Source organism: Acomys russatus, chromosome 7 (genome assembly GCF_903995435.1).
Source record: "Acomys russatus chromosome 7, mAcoRus1.1, whole genome shotgun sequence".
NCBI classification, from domain to species: Eukaryota; Metazoa; Chordata; class Mammalia; order Rodentia; family Muridae; genus Acomys; species Acomys russatus.
Window position 1 is genome coordinate 66,244,700 of NC_067143.1, and position 17,045 is coordinate 66,261,744.

Below are 17,045 nucleotides of genomic sequence, written 5' to 3' on the forward strand. Positions count from 1 at the left end.
GGACCAGCTGAGATGAGGTGGGGCATAGAAGCAAACCAATGCAGGAGAGTCATGGCTGGCAGGAGGCTGCCACAGCGGTCTAGGTATCCATGGAGAATGCATGGAGAAAGGCAGTGTGGTGTGTCAGCATGGCGGAGTGTTGTCCACTCATGAGGAAGGACGAGATGACATTGCATGAAGATGCAAAGAAAGAAAGCACCATGTTAAAAGAGTAAACCAAGCTAAGAAGACAAGTATCACATATTTTCTCTCTTGGTCAGAATCTAGATGGAAAAAAATATATGTATATGCATTGTGCACACATGCACACACACATGCACACACACACATGCACACACATACATGCACACACACACATGCACACACATACATGCACACACACATGCACACACACACATGCACACACATACATGCACACACACGCACATGCACACACACATGCACACACACACACACACACACACACACACACACACACACACACACATAGTTTGGGAAGAAGAAGGGGGCCATAGAAGTATGGACCAAAGAAGGCAATGAGGTTATGAATGTGAAGTCAAGTCCCTGACACACACATGTGGTCATCATAAAATGCCTTTGTATAGTGGGTGTACCGTGACTTCAAACACACAGGAAGAACACTTTATGAAAGGCTCTTCTAGATTTAAATCTGAGCATGGAAAGAAATAATTCTGTGGAAGCTATAACTATGTCTAGGCTAATGACGTCAAGGCCCAACATGATCATTTAAGCCATTATTCAGCCAGAAATTGCAGTAATGCAGGCGTTTCTGGCTGAGCTGCCCTCTGGAGTTGCCTCTGCCCAGCAAGGATGTGCGTTTTCATTTGGCGTCTGAGTGGTTTAATATGAAATGTGCATATTAAGTACACAGAAATAGCTGTGAGCGGGGGAGTAACGGTGGCGTAGAACACTGGTGTTGGTGGAGTGAGGCTGGGAGATTTTTATCTCCAGAGAGCCAAAGAAGCTGGAGTGAAGCGTCCGTCTTCATCTCTCAACCTTAGAAGCCTCTTGAGTCTCGAGTGGTGGAGAGTGAGAAAACACAGAGGGGCTGAAGGGCTCTTGAACACCCTCGCTCTTCCATGTGTTGTCTGCACAGCACCAGCATCGCCATGGCTGCCTGGGTGTTTGCTGAAAATGCCAGCTGACTCCAAAGCTGCACTTAATGAGGTCCCCAGGCGCTCTGTGTAAACAGCAAATGTGAGAGACTCTTCCCTTCCATGACCAAGGTAAAGGAGAGCTTGGAAGGGAGCTGGTTCACGGACTGAGCGCTGGCCCCAGGGGAGGCCACATGGACCATAGATTGGGAAAAACATGTGCTTAAGCTATAGCTAATTAGACACACACACACACACACACACACACACACACACGTATGTATGTGTGTGTGTATGTATGTGTTAGTGTGTATATATATCGTTGGGCTTGGTTTCCCCAAATATTCAAGAGGAAGGATAGAATTGGCCTGCAGTAATTCTATTCACTTACTTTTCATTTCTGAGAGATAGAGTCTGATTTAAAAGCCTTGAGTGACACTAAGTATCGGACTCTTCTTGCTTTGCCTTTCCAAGGGCTAGGGATGGGCATGTGCTGCCAGGCCTAACTGTGGAGATTAGGTATGAATAGGTAAGCTGAATGTCAGTAGAAAGCTGAGGTTCAGCGGTCGGTCATCCTGTTGGTTTTCCGTAGCACAGACATGTTTGTCCTCTCTGAGCAGGTAGACTGGTATGAGCTATTGGGGGAATAGCTAAAGTTTATTAAGTTGAAGCTTTGTACTGGACACTTTCCTAACAGGGCAGTCCACAGAGTTTGATGAAGACCCTATGGTGACACCGGGCAGCTCACCTCCCTGTGCTTTAGTTTTCTCACCGGGGACATGGCTATCTGCCACCAGCTGCTTGGTGAGAGTTATATGCACAGAGCTCCTTGTTCATTGACTGTCTGATCAATAGTGAATACTGAATAAGCATCGGCTACTGTCAACACAGTTACCGTGTCCCTCTGGGGACAGAGCCATCATCGCTCTTGGTAGTTGAACAAGCGAGAGGCTGAGAAGCTTCCAGAAAAGAATGTGGCTGTGGCTCAGTGATTAAGTACTTGCCTGGCGTGCATAAACTCCAGATTCAGTCCCCAAGACTAGAGAAAAATCAAACAAAAGCGAAAATCAGAAACAGAATTTTCCAGGGCCTGACTCTGGGGCAGGAAGATGACGAGGTCCAGGTCAGTCTGGGCTCCAGAGTGACATTCATGCAGCCAACCCAGGGCTAGAAGTTTCAGAATTTGAACTCATGTCTCATTAACTTAGAAATCTGCTCCCAGTTGCTCGGAGGCTGGGAGAGTCGCCCTGCAGTGGGCCCACTCTAGTGCTTGCTGTCAGTTTCTTTCCTTCAGTAGTAAGGGCAAAAGCAAGTGAAACAGGAAAAAAAATCAAAGCGCCAGTGCAGGGAGGGGTCTAGAGCCTTCCTCACAGCGGTTGCTCTGATATTCAATGCAGTCCTTTGAAACGCTCTGCTCATCCTCTGTCAAGGGCAATTTGGAAATGTGGTCTTGGAGGTGAATGGGGGCTGCTCCTGACAGCAGCCCTTTTATTATGCATGAGGTGACAGGCATACTGCACAGCTTGGACATGACAGATTCATGGAGCCTCAGCTGAACTTGTCCTTGGAGCATGCAACAGATTTTACTAGGAAAAAGAAAAGGGGGGGGGGGAAATGTGCATTTGTGGGAGGTAATTCTTATTTTATAAACTCATTTTTAAAAAGGAGGATGTCCCAATTATGACTGGGATGAAAGGAACACTCTGAATTTACCTTTGTGAACTCACACTTGGGATGAAAATGTGTAAAGGAAGAGTGTGCTGCACAGGAATCAGGCATCTTGGGCTCACGTGTAGCTCTGCTTCTTGCTGTCCAGGCACGTCTCTGTTCCCCACCAGCTGGGCACCTTTGAACAAGCCATGCCACCTTCCTGAGCCTGTTTTCTAATCAATAAGGCTAGCGACATGGGTGCTGAGGGAGACTGAGTCAGGTGCAGCACACCAGAGACCTGTGCCAGATTCGCACATGCTCACCGTCATTAATGAGAACTGGGACACGGTGGCCTGGCACACTAATTCCTTTGCCTTTTGAAAATGAGAAAGTGAGGAAAAATAATATTTTGGATTTCTTCTAATCATATTGCATACTTCCCCTCCTAATTTGTGTTTTGTTTTGTATGCCCTCAGGGTCAGAGATAGGGTCCATCTGTATTGGATGTGCTTGTGCATTCACCTCTGTGCTTGACTATGTCTCTTCTGTTATCTATCATATATCTATTAATAACTTACCCACTGGCTTTTCTGTCTGTCTGTTATCTATCTATCACCTATCACTATCCGTTTGTAATCTATCAATCACCTAAAATATGCAAATATCTATCATCTATCATGTTACTATTTATCATCTATATATCTGTCTTCTCTCTACCCATCATCTATTGATCGTCCATGAATCATCTCTGTACTTATCAATAATCTGTCTATCCATCATCTATCATGTATCAATCAATCAATATATCCATGTTATCTACCTATGTGTCTATTTATGTATCTGTATATCTATCATCAGTCAATCCTCTTAGATGCCCTTTCCATACATTCTAAAGGAAGAACAAGAAAAAGCTCCAAAACGTTCTATTCTTCAAGGCTAAGCAGGAGTTAACCTTGCTCTTTGGGTGAGAACTGTTGTGGACAGAACATTGCCTCATTATAACCTTTATAAACATAATTTGTGCCTTGTATTAATTGCTTGGCTTCTCCTTCTCTGTTCAACTTCCTCTCGCCTGCCATCTGTTTAACAGAGAGGCCTGGAAGGACTGGGATATCTGCAACCCACAGCAGCATCAAGATGCATCAGGAAATCTCTGAACTTAAGCTGGTTCCTCCTAAACCCAGTGTGCAGAAACACAATAGCGATTAAGAGCAGCGTCTAGCCAGTAGGCTGCCTAAAGTGCTGCAACAGAGTTGCTGCCATGGAATTCCTTCTGTAGGAGTAATTAACAGAGTGGCATTATTTCCAGAGCAATCTTTGTCGCAGATATTATCATGTTCCCTAGGAGGGGGAAAGCGAAGAGGAGAGAGGAAGTCTGAGTGCAGAGTGTGATCTGTTGGTGATGGTAATTGTTCTGTCCCCGTGCTTGAAAACTGTTGGTACCCTGAGCATCCACGCACTCTCTTACTCATCCTCACAGCCGCTTTGCCAATGTGGATTGATTTGCCCACAATTCAGACCCAGACAACGACTCCTGGGGGGCTTTTACAGAGGGTCACATCTTACAAACTCAAGACTGAGCTCCCACCTAGTGTTCCAGACCTCAAGATCAACCTTTAAGATGCATAAACCTTACAGCATGAGCCCAGCAGGGCTTAGCTTCCTGCCTCCTCCACCTTGTCCTCTCTTCTCTGAGTGGAGGGGAAGTGCAACACTTGGGGAAACAGAACATCCAAGTTGACTGAGAACAGTGCTTGCAGACAATTTGTAGATCGCTGGATCCCACTTTGTCCTTCTGTAAGGAGGAAAGTCTTGACTCACAGAGCACTTTGAGCTCTCACAGGATCTGGGCATGCTGGGGTTAGGGCACTGGCTACTCTTTTTGGGATTCCAAGAACCTTTCCAGGGCACTCTGAGATCCTTGGTTGCCTGTGTTCTGAGTACGCAGATGTTTATGAACATGCCTGTGTTGCTGAGGAAGCCTCCTCGCCATCTTCCTTTCCCCTGAGCTCCACAAGCCTCTTGCTGTTGAAATAAGCATTAGCAATGTGGCTTAGTAATCACCTGGTCAACCAATTCAGTTAACAACATCGAGCAGGAGGATTACAGGCCAAGCAATCCCCACGGCATGCTCAGTCCTTGTGTGTAGATTCAGAGCGCCTGACAGTGGTTCCAAGTTTAGAGAAATGAGATTAGCAAGCTGTTCTTGTTCCAAGAGTGCCTGTGACATGTAATCCAGATTCCCCAGGCAGTGAACTCCACTCTCCTGTTCACACACATCCAGAGAGAGCAGGAAAGAGAAAGAGAAAGAGGGAAGAGGAGCAGGAAGAGTGTGGGGAGAGTAGGAATAGGAGAAAAAGAGCAGGGATAAAGAGGAGGAAGAAGAGGAAAAGGAAGAAAAGAATTGGGAGATGGGGGAAGAGAAGGAAGGGAGAAAGGTGTGAGGAATAAGAGAAGGAAAGAGAGGAAGAGAAAGAAGAGAGGAAGGAGTGGAAGAAAGGACAAAAGAGGGCAAGAGTCTCTTTCTCAGCCTCCTCCAAAGGCCTTGGGTATTTAAGCTGAATGTTCTGGTTGGGACTCACAGCAGATCTGTTTACAGCACTTTTTGTGCAGAGAGAAAATAGTTTTCCTATGACATTTATGCACTTGCAAGGCAGGGTGATCTTCAGTGGATATTTACCCTGTAATGAGTCCGCTCATCATTTTAACTGCGAGCAAAGGAATCTATTACTTCTGAGTGAAACTGCTTCTGTTCCTCACCTCTCCCTCATTTTTGTTAATCTGAAACTCATGTTTGTTTGCTTGTTTGTGTTTTGTTGGATCTGTTCCTCTGTGGGCCTTATAGAACATAAGAGAAAAGAGACTCCAATTTCCATTTCTTACAAGCCAGTAAACATTAATCTAAAATAGAATTTTAAGCAAGCAGAGCAAGACAAGAAGAATTGATCATAAAGGCTCTCATTCAAGTACAAATGTTGAGTGAACCAGAAAACAAAGGAGCCACTGGCTTAATGAAAGCTAAACAAGGAAGATGGGAGCAGGCTCAGACATATTTCCCAGGGGTCCTCATCTCTAGACTCTAGTGATGAAAGCTAAGCCTTTGCTGGTCTCTGTGGACATCACTATTCATCCCTCCTCTCCTGAGCCTCATGGGAGATTCTCTGCAGCTTCCTTACATTCATCATCATCATCATCATCATCAGAAGTTGTTTCTTGGATGAACACATTATATATTTGTTTGCATAACCAACCACTGAAAGACAAGATAAAGCCAGATACCAACCTCTGTTTCTCAGCAGGAGCAGAAAGTTTTTTTTTTTAAATAAGTGAAAGTGTAAAGTATCTGTGATGAGAAATATTAAGCAAATAGCAGCAGGCAAGGTACCAGTGTCTCAGAAAGCCACAGAGATGGTAGTTGAATGACTGAAGCATGGAAAATACTGTCTTAAAAAGCAACCAGAAGAATGCTTTTTGGTTTCATTTTACAAGAAGCTTGATGCAGGAACCTGGAGCTGTGTTTGGCTTTGTTTGCTAGAAGTAGCTTGTCCGACGGCACACCTGTGGATGATCACGGTGTAGAGGGCTGGCAGGGAAACAGGCAGGGAGCTGGAATTGTTTTGGCTGCTCAAATTCTTCCTGCTGTAACCTGCTTTAAAGACGGAGCTTGTGCTTCTCCTGTAGAGCAACTCAAGGCTGAACTTGAGTTACTTCCTGTTCTCTTGGAGGACAAAGTATAGGTTCTAGAACTAAATAATAACAAGAGCCTTCCTGGGGCTGTGAATGTGAACATACTGACACAATGTGTGGACTGTAGACTGGGCTAGGGGGGGGAATTCAGTGGTAGAGCACTGGCCTTGCATTGCATGTGTGAATTCCATGTCTAGCACTGCAAGACAAGTGTACAAGTAAACAAGCAAGTAAGCCAGCCAGCAAATGTGGATTATGGAGGAAGATAACCCCCCTAGTCAATTCTCTGAGAAGTCTGTGACAACAAGCATGCCCTGATACTTCTTAATTTTCAAAGTCCACTTCCCTTTGTGTGTGACACATGCACCCATGACACAGAAGATTCCTTAGGAGCAGGAAGAAAAGAGCAGTCAGTAAATATACACCAGCACGTATTTTGTGTTTATGGCTCTTTGGTTTAACTAATTACTCTTCATTTACTTTGTGGCTGATTGAATGATTTTTCTTTCTTTCTTTCAATGCCTTCCTGATTCCACCATGGAGTCTGGATGGTAAGCATGTGAGTTTTGGTTCTGTTACTGTGCTATGGGGCCCAAGGTGCAAAAAAATATATAGAAGAGGTCTTTGATGGGTCAACTCTCTAACTCAGGGGCCCAGGATAGTGCTTGACAGAGAAAATGCTCAGTATAGGAATGGTGGCAGCACTGCACACAATTCCTAAGATACAGAATTAAGCCAAGTATCCATCAGTGTTTGAAGGCATAAGAAAAATGTGGCATATCTACACAATGGAATATTACTCAGCTACAAAAACGAATGCAACCTGGTCCTTTGGGGTAACATGGATGAGTCCAGAGGGCATTATGCTGCATGACAATTGACGGCTGGTCAGGGAGTCATATGACTTTGGGGTTTGATTGCTGGTAGGTTGCCCATGCTCCACCAGCTGACCCCACACCTCTGCACACATGGGCAGCACTAGCTGTACTCAGTGAGTTAATTTTAAAAAATGTGGTGGCATTTGTCGGAGAAGTGGTTCAGGGGTTACTTCTCTTACAGATAATCTGGGTTTGGTTCCCAGCACTCATATCAAGGGATCTGGCAACCTCTTCCGGTTTACATGGGTGTGTGCATGCAGGTGGCACACATAGAGACAAGGAGGTTTACACACACACACACACACACACACACACACACACACACACACACACACTAACTAGCTAACTAAGTAACTAAAACAAGTAAATATTTTAAAAGAAGACGTAAAAATGGGAGAGGGATGTATGGAGGGTGTCCAGGGATGGGGTGGACATGACTGAGACGTATTGTATACATATATGAAATTGTCCGAGAATAAATTAAAATATGAAAGCTATTTAAAAGTGAATGAATAAGGAAGATCTAGTCTCATTCAGAAACATAAGTTTTGAATGGGAGACGCTAATGGCTCAAGGAAAAAGAAAGTAGGAAATAATGACCTCAGTCCGTAGATGCCTTTCTGAGCAAGATGGCGGTGCTTCCTCTTTCCTCCTCTTCTTATTTTCACCTTTTCCAACCAGATCTGCCTCCTTGTGGCCCATAATCTTCTCTTTCTCCACTCTCTCTGGGTTTTTTGATAGTGATAGTCTCCACATTGTAGGGGTTCTCTTAGGGTCTGGGGTTTGTGGACATTGGGCACGGGAGGTGAGCATGTCTTGATAGTGAGGGCTTTATCCTGACAGGGCACTTTTTGAATCCCGGAATGAAGCTGACACAAAGGAAGCCTTGAGTGTGTTGAATGAGGACCATGCACCTGAGTGTGACCTGAGTGTGACGTGAGTGTGACCTGAGTGTGACCTGAGTGAGTGTGACCTGAGTGTGACCTGAGTGAGTGTGACCTGAGTGTGACCCCTCCACCAAGCCTGGGAAGGGCAGCTGCTGGGAGCTCGCCTACTTCTTTCTTGTTTTGCTTCTTTGCTCATAGGGTAATGCTTGTACCTTTCCACCAAGGGAAACTGCGCCAAAGGGATGACACAAGCAGCTCTGGGAAGTGCAGGATGCTGAAGAAGAGTGATGCTCCCAGAGGGGAGCTGTGCAATTATTGTCTTCTTCTCTAACCCTTCCCAAGGATGATGAGAAAACACCCAGTATTTCTAATGCTTGGAAGCCACTGGGGAGATCCATTCTTTTATTTTATACACTTTCAGGAAGATGAGACCTTTTTTTTCCCCCCGGCCATGGCCTTTCTCTGTCTAGTGAGTGATATATCCATCCTGATCACAATGCTTGTGTCTTTTGTACATTTCAGGTTTGTGGTTAGAATGTATATAATCAATCTGTAGCACAGATTCATCAGCGAAGTTCTAAAATATGAGCAATCCTTCACAGTTACGACACCCAGAGAGGAACAGAACGGCAATGGGAAGACACTTAAGTGGCACTGTAGAATTTGTACAAACAAGGTTTATCTTAAGATTTATCTTTTACCTTTTAAAAGTTATGTGTTTGTGTGCCCCTGTCTGCTTTCTCTCTCAAAATGTGTGTGCGTGTGCACATGCATATGCGTGTGTGTATGTGTGTGTGTGTGTGTGTGTGTGTGTGTGTGTGTGTGTGTGTGTGTGTTTGTGTATCTGGAAGAGGGACGCAGATCCCCTGGAGCTGGAGTTACCCAGTATGAGTGCTGGGAACCAACCTTTGCAAGAACCACAAGTAACCACCAAGCCATCTCTCCAGCCTCATGCTAGACTTCTTAAAATAATAAAATTTAAATACTAGTCTGGGTATGATGGTGCACATCTTTAATTCCAGAGTTTTGCAGAGTAGAGACAAGGAGACCTCTGTGAGTTAGTGGCCGCAGTCTGTCTGGTCTACATAGTGAATTTCAGACCAGTCAGAGCTATATAGGGAGACTACCTCAAAACAAAAACAAAATACCCTCAAAACTCTAAATTCTATTGTATGCTGTATTTAGAGTGCCATGCATTCAGCTTACTTATTAAAAAGCTAAAATCAATTTTTTTCCCAGCCATAGGCCAATTCAGCCATCACTACAAACCACTTTGGCTTTCCTCCACTAAATGGAACCCCCAGCCTATCTGCCCCTTGGCTCTCTTACCCACTCAAGCCCCAGCTCCAGAAACCGTGAGTCTACCAGCTCTCTGCAGGTTTGCCTGTTCTGGGCCCTTCACCAGAGTGGGTCACAGGTGGCTTTGTGACTGGTATCTGTCACTTGGCTTGGCATTTTAAAGGTCCATCTACAATGTGGCTTTGGTGTCTTCCTGTTCTCTGTGTGCTTAATCAGTTATTTAATTAGTTTAATTTGTGCCTCTCTTGCCTGGTCCTGTCTTCTCACTTTTGACATATGAAAGATTTCTGAGCCAATTTAAGCGTTTCTGACTTCAAGCTTTGGTGACAGCAATGCCACCTCTTATCTGTGCTGTTGAATGTGGGATCTTCAGCTTCTGAGGGACTCTGAGGAGCCCATTCTCCATGCTTAGGAATGAGGAGAGCTGAAAGTGAAAGCCTCTAAGGGTCAGGGAACATAGGCCTAACTCATTCTGCTTAAGGAAGACACACACCCCTGAGGGACCCTCCTGAGGCAGAGCCTGTGCTCCAGGCTCCAGCTCCTTGCTTTCTTTCTCCCCCTTTCTTGTCAGTCCATGGAAGAGCTTTGAATTTCCACTGTTTTTCTCTCATTGTACTTTGACCACAGGGCACTTGGCACATTCTCCTCCTTTTGCCTTGAATGAATTACCTGCCTTCTTTTTCTTCTATTAATTAACTCCTGTTTATGATTCGCATGGCCCTGATATCAGCTCCTCCACCCAAACCCATTATTTGTTGTGCCTACAGGATGTTCTGTGATAAAGGTGACTCCAAAATTGTGGGCATAGCCAACAAATGCCTGGTCCAGCTTGAGACCGAAGCGCACCGCTGACACTGCCTGAAGGGCCAGGAACCAGAGGCTGGCTATCCCAGAGACCTAGGATAAAGTCAAACATGACTGTCAAAAAAAAAAAAAAAAAAAAAAAAAAAAAAAAAAAAAAAAGGTCAGTTAAATGATGCCTAATAATATTTCTGCTATACTAATAGATTGGTGCCTAATCCAATTGTCATCAGAAAGGCTTCACCCAACAACTGGTGGAAACAGATGTGGAGACCAAGCATTGGGCAGAGCTTGGGGAATCCTGCTGAAAAGGTGGAGAAGAGATTGTAGGAGCCAGAGAAGTCAACGACACCACAAGAATAGCCAGAGACTCAACGGAGCTCACAGGGACTGAACTGATCACCAGGGAGCCTGCATGGCGCTGACCAGGCCCTCTGCACACATGTTCCAGTTGTGTAGCTTGGTGGTCTTGTGGGACTCTTAACAGTGGGAGCAGGGCTGTTCTCTGACTCTTTTGCCTGCTTTGGGGACCCTTTCCTCCCACTGAGCTGCCTCTTCTTAGCCTAAATAGGAGAGGAGGTGCCTTGTCTTACTGCAACTTGATACACAATGGCAGGTTGATATATGCATGGGAAGAGCAGAGCCACGGTGAGGCCTGCCTTTTTCTGAAGAGAAATGGAGGAAGAGTAGATGAAGGAGGTGTGTGTGTAGCACGTGTGCGTGCGTGCGCATGCGTGTGTGTGTGTGTGTGTGTGTGTGTGTTAGAGGTGGGGGTTGCTAGGAGAAGAGGAAGGAGGGGAAATTACAGTCAAGATGTTAAAAAAATTACAGATAGAATCACTACGTGGTTCAGCAATCATATTTCTGGGCATACGGTAAAAAAAAAACAAAAAAACAAAACAACCACAGGAAGTCAACCAGATGTATGTAGGTTCTCAGGAGTGTAGATTGGTAGCATAAAGGTAGAGTCAACTCAGATGCTTATCGGTGAATGATAGACAAGCAAAATGCGGTATACAAACGTAGAAAACGATTTAGCCTGGAAAAAGGCAGTTCGGATACGTTACATAATACAACATGTAAAAGCCTTAAGGCTATTGTGCTGAGTGAAAAAAGGCAGTCACAGAGTGACACACTGCAGCACTCTGCTCATGCCACCTGTCTAAGGGAGTCAAAGTTATAGAGCCACAAGTAGAGTGGTGATCGTGAGAAACTGGGGGTGGAGAATTGGGAGTTATTTAATGGGGGTAGAACTTCAGTTTGGGATGATGAGGAAGTGCACTGCATTTGGATGCTTGAGATTAAGACTGTACTCAATGTGTGGGGTTGGTTTATGCCATGCATATTTTACCATAATAAAGAACTAAAGGCGTATTAGCATGCATGTGTAGAGCAAAGCCCTCTATTGGAGGCTCCCAGGGAAGGAGCAGCGCAGGGGTTCACCTAGTCCTAGTGTAGTTCACTCTTCCTAGTCCACCCCTACTGGCCAGGGGAGGGATCAGAGGACTGAGTCTTCCCAGCAGCTTCTGGGCTGCTATCTCAGATTAGGTCTGCACTGCAGCGCGTGCAGTCATCTGGCGGGCTTCCTCTGATTGGGCGGATGCATATGACATTACTGATCTGGGGAGTTAGACAATGGTTGAATATTTTCGATCTCCTTCGGCTCTGGACTCGGTGGAGAGCGGGCACGGGAAATGCCCATGCTGGTTCAGCCTTGGGCGTGGCTCAGCAGACGGTAGGCCTTGAATGGGCAATCCCTCTGCCTCACCATCCAGAGGTGTTTAGTGGGTAGATATTTGCTGAACCACTGAACTGAATTCTTCCAGGAATGTAACAAATTAAAAGATATAAAGCTTTAGTTCTTTGAGAAAGGACACACCCACAGTAAGTGCCAGCCCCACAACAGTGAGCTCAGCTACCGTCTGGTGACTTTGGAGTTTTTATGAACAGTTTTAGGAAATAGCACAGCAACACTTAAAACAATTAAATAACACTTTTCGACTATTGTGGTCCCTGTCCATGTTTTAGTGAAGAGGCAGGATCCTGTTTAGGAAGATGAGCTTGCTTTCGGGAATAAACTTTTTTCACTGCATTACTAAATATTAGAGTCAAACACGAGCCCTTGTCCCCACAACATCGAAGAAGACATGGGAGCCGAGACCAGGCCTGAGATTTAGTCAAGCGTCAATGCTTCAATCTGTTATCACAAATACTCTCTCCATTATCTCTCTTTGTCTTCTTTTAAAATTGCGCCCTGTTTGGATTCCGGCTTAGTCTCTCTCGTACTCTATTCACAACCAGTTGACATAAAAGCAACATCCAGAACTTTCTGGTGTTGCAGCTAGGGCCCATCTTGCTGACCCTTGCTCACGTACCACAGGAACGTTGAGTGTAACTCCCCCCTCCCTTTCCCACATCCACATCACCCTGACATTTTGATGTGATGCTTATTTCTGGGTGTGGGCTGCTGTTTCCACATGTGTCATGTATGTGGAGATGCCAAGCAGTGTACTGGCTAAAGGAACAGACTTTGGATTCACAGCTTTGATGTGACGCTCCGCTGTCAGTCATGAGCTGTGTTAGTTTAGACAAGTTACTTAACTTCTCTGTATTCTAGTTTCCTGACTCCTGAAATGAGGATTAAAGTGTACAGAGATCTTAAGATAGACCCTGGGATATAGAAAGAACTCTAAAAACATTAGGTATTAGTATCATCATCATTGATAATATTGTGATAATATTGATCTTATAATGACAATAATGTGATCTTTTTATTATATGTGTGTATTCTTATGTACACCTATGCACATATAAACATCATTAAGTGGACTTAGCTGGTTATTTGTATTCCTTCAGAACTGGTTGTAGGAGACAGGGAGCAATCTAGAAACTAAATGACAGACAAAGCAGAGGAGGAGAGGGAAGCCCAGCTCTGAGCATCCCCGTCGGGGAAGAGAGGGGTCAGTGAGGCACATTTTCCTCACATCAAAGCTGGAGACAATTGCTCTCAGAAAATGGATTCACTCTCAGGTTAAATGGGGGGGGGGTGTGCGGGGGAGAGTGAACCTGAACCAAAAGAGGCATGGGGAGAAAAGAAGTGCCGAGGTTATCACAAGGGTACCCTTCCCCAGGGCACTCCTCCCCAGGGGAAAGCCTGCTCTCCTCATGCAGCAGGCATGCCACAAAAAACCATGGGGTGACTGTCTTGAATGGAAACTAATCAGTCTTTGGAACTTGTGGGCTTGGGGGTTCCAGTAAGTCTGATGGAAATATTTCCATATGGATGTGGGATGACCCTCCCCCCTTGCCCCCGCCCCTGGGACAGTCTACCGTGTCAGAGACTCTGATGTATGACGGTCCGTGGAGACAGAGAAGTTCCTGTCTGGGAAGCAGCATCCCAGATCACCTGGACAAGAGCAAATGATGCTCTTATCTGGGTGGGATGCAGCTGGGACCCGTCTTAGAGGATGCTCGTGAGTTTGTCTGTGTCCAGGCAGGATCTCAGAGCTTCCAATATGAGAGCCTTACAACCTGAGCACCAACCACATGCAGCCCTGTGCTACAGATCAAGTTTCCTGTGATGAGCCTCTGGGTCCCTGCTCGCTGCTGTGGTGTCTTCTGTGATCCCCTTCCCTCTAGTGTCACAGGCCATGTGACTTGTTGTAGCCATGGAATAGGGAAGAGGTGGAGGTCTAGTGGATCCGGTCAGTGTTAGGAAAGCCCCAGAGCTATTTTGAATTGTTTGCCTTCTGGCTTAAGGTGCTTGCCTGCAGGATAGACTGTTTCCATCATGAGGAACTTTACACTACATGGGACAGGGCACCCAGATGATAGCGATGGAGATAGGCTGTGAACTATATAGTCTGAGAGAAAGTGATGGAGTTTTGGTTGTGTCTTTTTTTTTCTTTTTAATTGAAAAATAAAATCATTCAGATTACATCTCAATTGCTATCCCATCCCGTTCATCCTCCCATTCTTCCCTCCCTCCTGCTTTCACCCCCTTCCCCTTCCCGATGACTGTGACTGAGGAGGACCTCCTCCCCCTGAATATGATGCTAGTGTATCAAGTCTCTTCTTGGTAGTTTGCTATCCTTCCTCCAAGTGCCATCGGACTCCCCATCAAGGGGACATGGCCAAATATAGAGCACCAGAGTTTATGTGAAAGTCAGTCCCCACTCTCCACTTAACTGTGGAGAATGTCCTGTCCCTTGGCTAGATCTGGGTAGGGGATTGATGATGACTGCACGTATTGTCCTTGGTTGGTGCCATAGATTGAGCAGAACCCCTGGGCCCACATCTGCCCATCATAGTGTTCTTCTTGTAGGTTTCTATGACCCTCTGGATCCTTATATTTCCCCATTCTCCCTTCCTTCTCTCATCTAGAGTCCCAATAGGAAGTCTTCCCCTCTGTCCCACTTTCCTGGTAAGTGAAGACTTTCATGGGACATGCCCCTTGGGCTAGTGTGCAGTTATAAGTGAGTATTGGTTGTGTCTTGAATCCTGTCAGCTCTTCTATAGGCAGACAGTGATTGGCCTTTCTCATGCTCTTTTGGAGGTTCAACTCTATAAGAAATAAGAATTCAAGTCACAAACCAGTTGGTCCCAGAGCTCTTGGGAGGGTAGCTAGTGAGCTTCCTGGTCAGAGGAGCAGAGTGTGCACTTGAGAGTCTGTCTGCTGAGTGACAGGTACAAGCTGTAGGTTCTGGGTTGGGTCTTCGAAAATCACAATGTATTTGTTACTCATCTTATTACTGTAGCAAAAAAAAAAAAAAAAAAAAAAAAAAAAAAATACCAGACAAGCAACTTAAGGAAGGAAGGATTTGGTTACACACACACACACACACACACACACACACACACACACACACGTCTGTTTCCATAGTGATTCTATACCTAGTTGAGCTGATGACAAAGGTGAACCTTCACAGACAGACAGATGGACAGACCTGTTGAAGCCATGCAAACAGGTTTCCATAAAGAATGCTATCAGAGGGACAGACTCTCATCCAGAGCTAAAACTGTAAGTGATAGAGGCAATAAGCCTCAGAATGGATTCCCCTTCCTCAGGCAGGCTGACATTGTAAATCTTGCCCAAAAGCCGAGATGCTGGCTAAACTCATTATTTGCTGTTCAAGACTCTTCTTAACACTTCTCACTCTTCCTGAAATTTATAATCTCTAAATCCATAGCCAAGATCCAAGGCTCTGGGGGAGGGAACAGCTGCAAGATTTAAAAGTAGTTCTGTCCCCGGGGTGTTAATGGTGAAATAGACTTTGGTAATATGTTCTTAATTGTCACCATAAATCACCATGGTTCAATATGCTAAGTTCACCCGTGTAAATTGTTGATTGGAGAGGCTTTCCTGTGCTTCAAAGACAGCTGCAGCTTTGATGAGACATGTGGTTTGTCGCAGGGGATGTGGCCTGATAAACACACTAATTGATTCTCTTAGTACCTGCCATGCTCTTTACCCTCAGAAAAGGATGGAAAGGCGCCCCAAGTGCTTCAGCCTGAAGTTTCACCATGCAGAGGGAAGGTCATTCTCACCCCCTGGCTATATAGTTTTTTACTGAAGTCTTTTGTACATTAGGATTTCCCCCCCTCTGAGTCTGTCCCCTGGAATATGACAGACAGCATCAGTAGTCTCTGGGAGGTTCTGCCAGCTGTTTTTCTTCTCACACATTTATTTGTTTAGAGAACATTTGCTGCACACTGACAGGTTGCATGGCTGGCTTTGTCCTTGCCATGAAAGCTCTAGCAGAGAGAAAAACAGACAAGAATTCTGTGTCATGGAGATTATTAATAAAAGGCTATTCGCTCATGTAAGAAAAACAGGTTCTTGGATGAGTGTAGAAGATGGACTTCAATCTGACTGCGATTCTGCTCAGTTCTCTCTCTATTTGTGTGATAAGCTCCATGGCCAAAGCAACTTGGGGGGGGGGTCGGTGGCGCAAAAGTGGCTATTTCTATACCTGTCAGGTCACAGTTCATCACTGAGGGAATTCAGGCCGGACCCCCAAGCAGGGCAGGAACCTGGAGGCAGGAACTGAAGCAGAGTTCATGGAGGAGTGATGCTCAGTGGTGTGCTCTCTGTGGCTGGTCCTCTTGCCTTCTTATATAACCCAGGTTAACCTGCCCAGAGATGGTGTGGTCCATAGTGGGCTGTTCCCCCCACATCAATCATTAATCAAGAAAGTGCCTGCACAGACTAGCCTATAGGCCAATCTGATTGAGACATGACTTCAATTGGGATTACTTCTTCTTTGATAGTCCTAGCATGTATAAAGTTGAAAAAAAACTAGCCAGCACCGAGTCCATAAGTTATATCAGAGGTGCAGCCTTCATCAGAAGGGGAAACAGCCACGCTCTGGGGGAAGAGCAATTCAATCAATAGGGTTTCTAAAAGGCCGGGTTCATTTGATATCGTAGATACACAGTAAAAGGCAAAGGAAGCTGAAATATAAGCAAGAAGCACATTGTGAAAAGATGTCCTCTTCACAAAAAGTGGAATGAGCCCAATCATGTGTGGCAATAGATCACACCATAAGCACAAAAGGAGGGAGTGTAGGCATGCCATTTCAGAAACAGGTAGAGTGGCCTGGCAGTGGTGGTGCACGCCTGTAATCCCAGCACTCAGCGAGGCAGAGGCAGGTGGGTTGCTGTGAGTTCGACGCCAGCCTGGTCAACAAAGCAAGTCCAGGACAGCCAAGGCTACACAGAGAAACCCT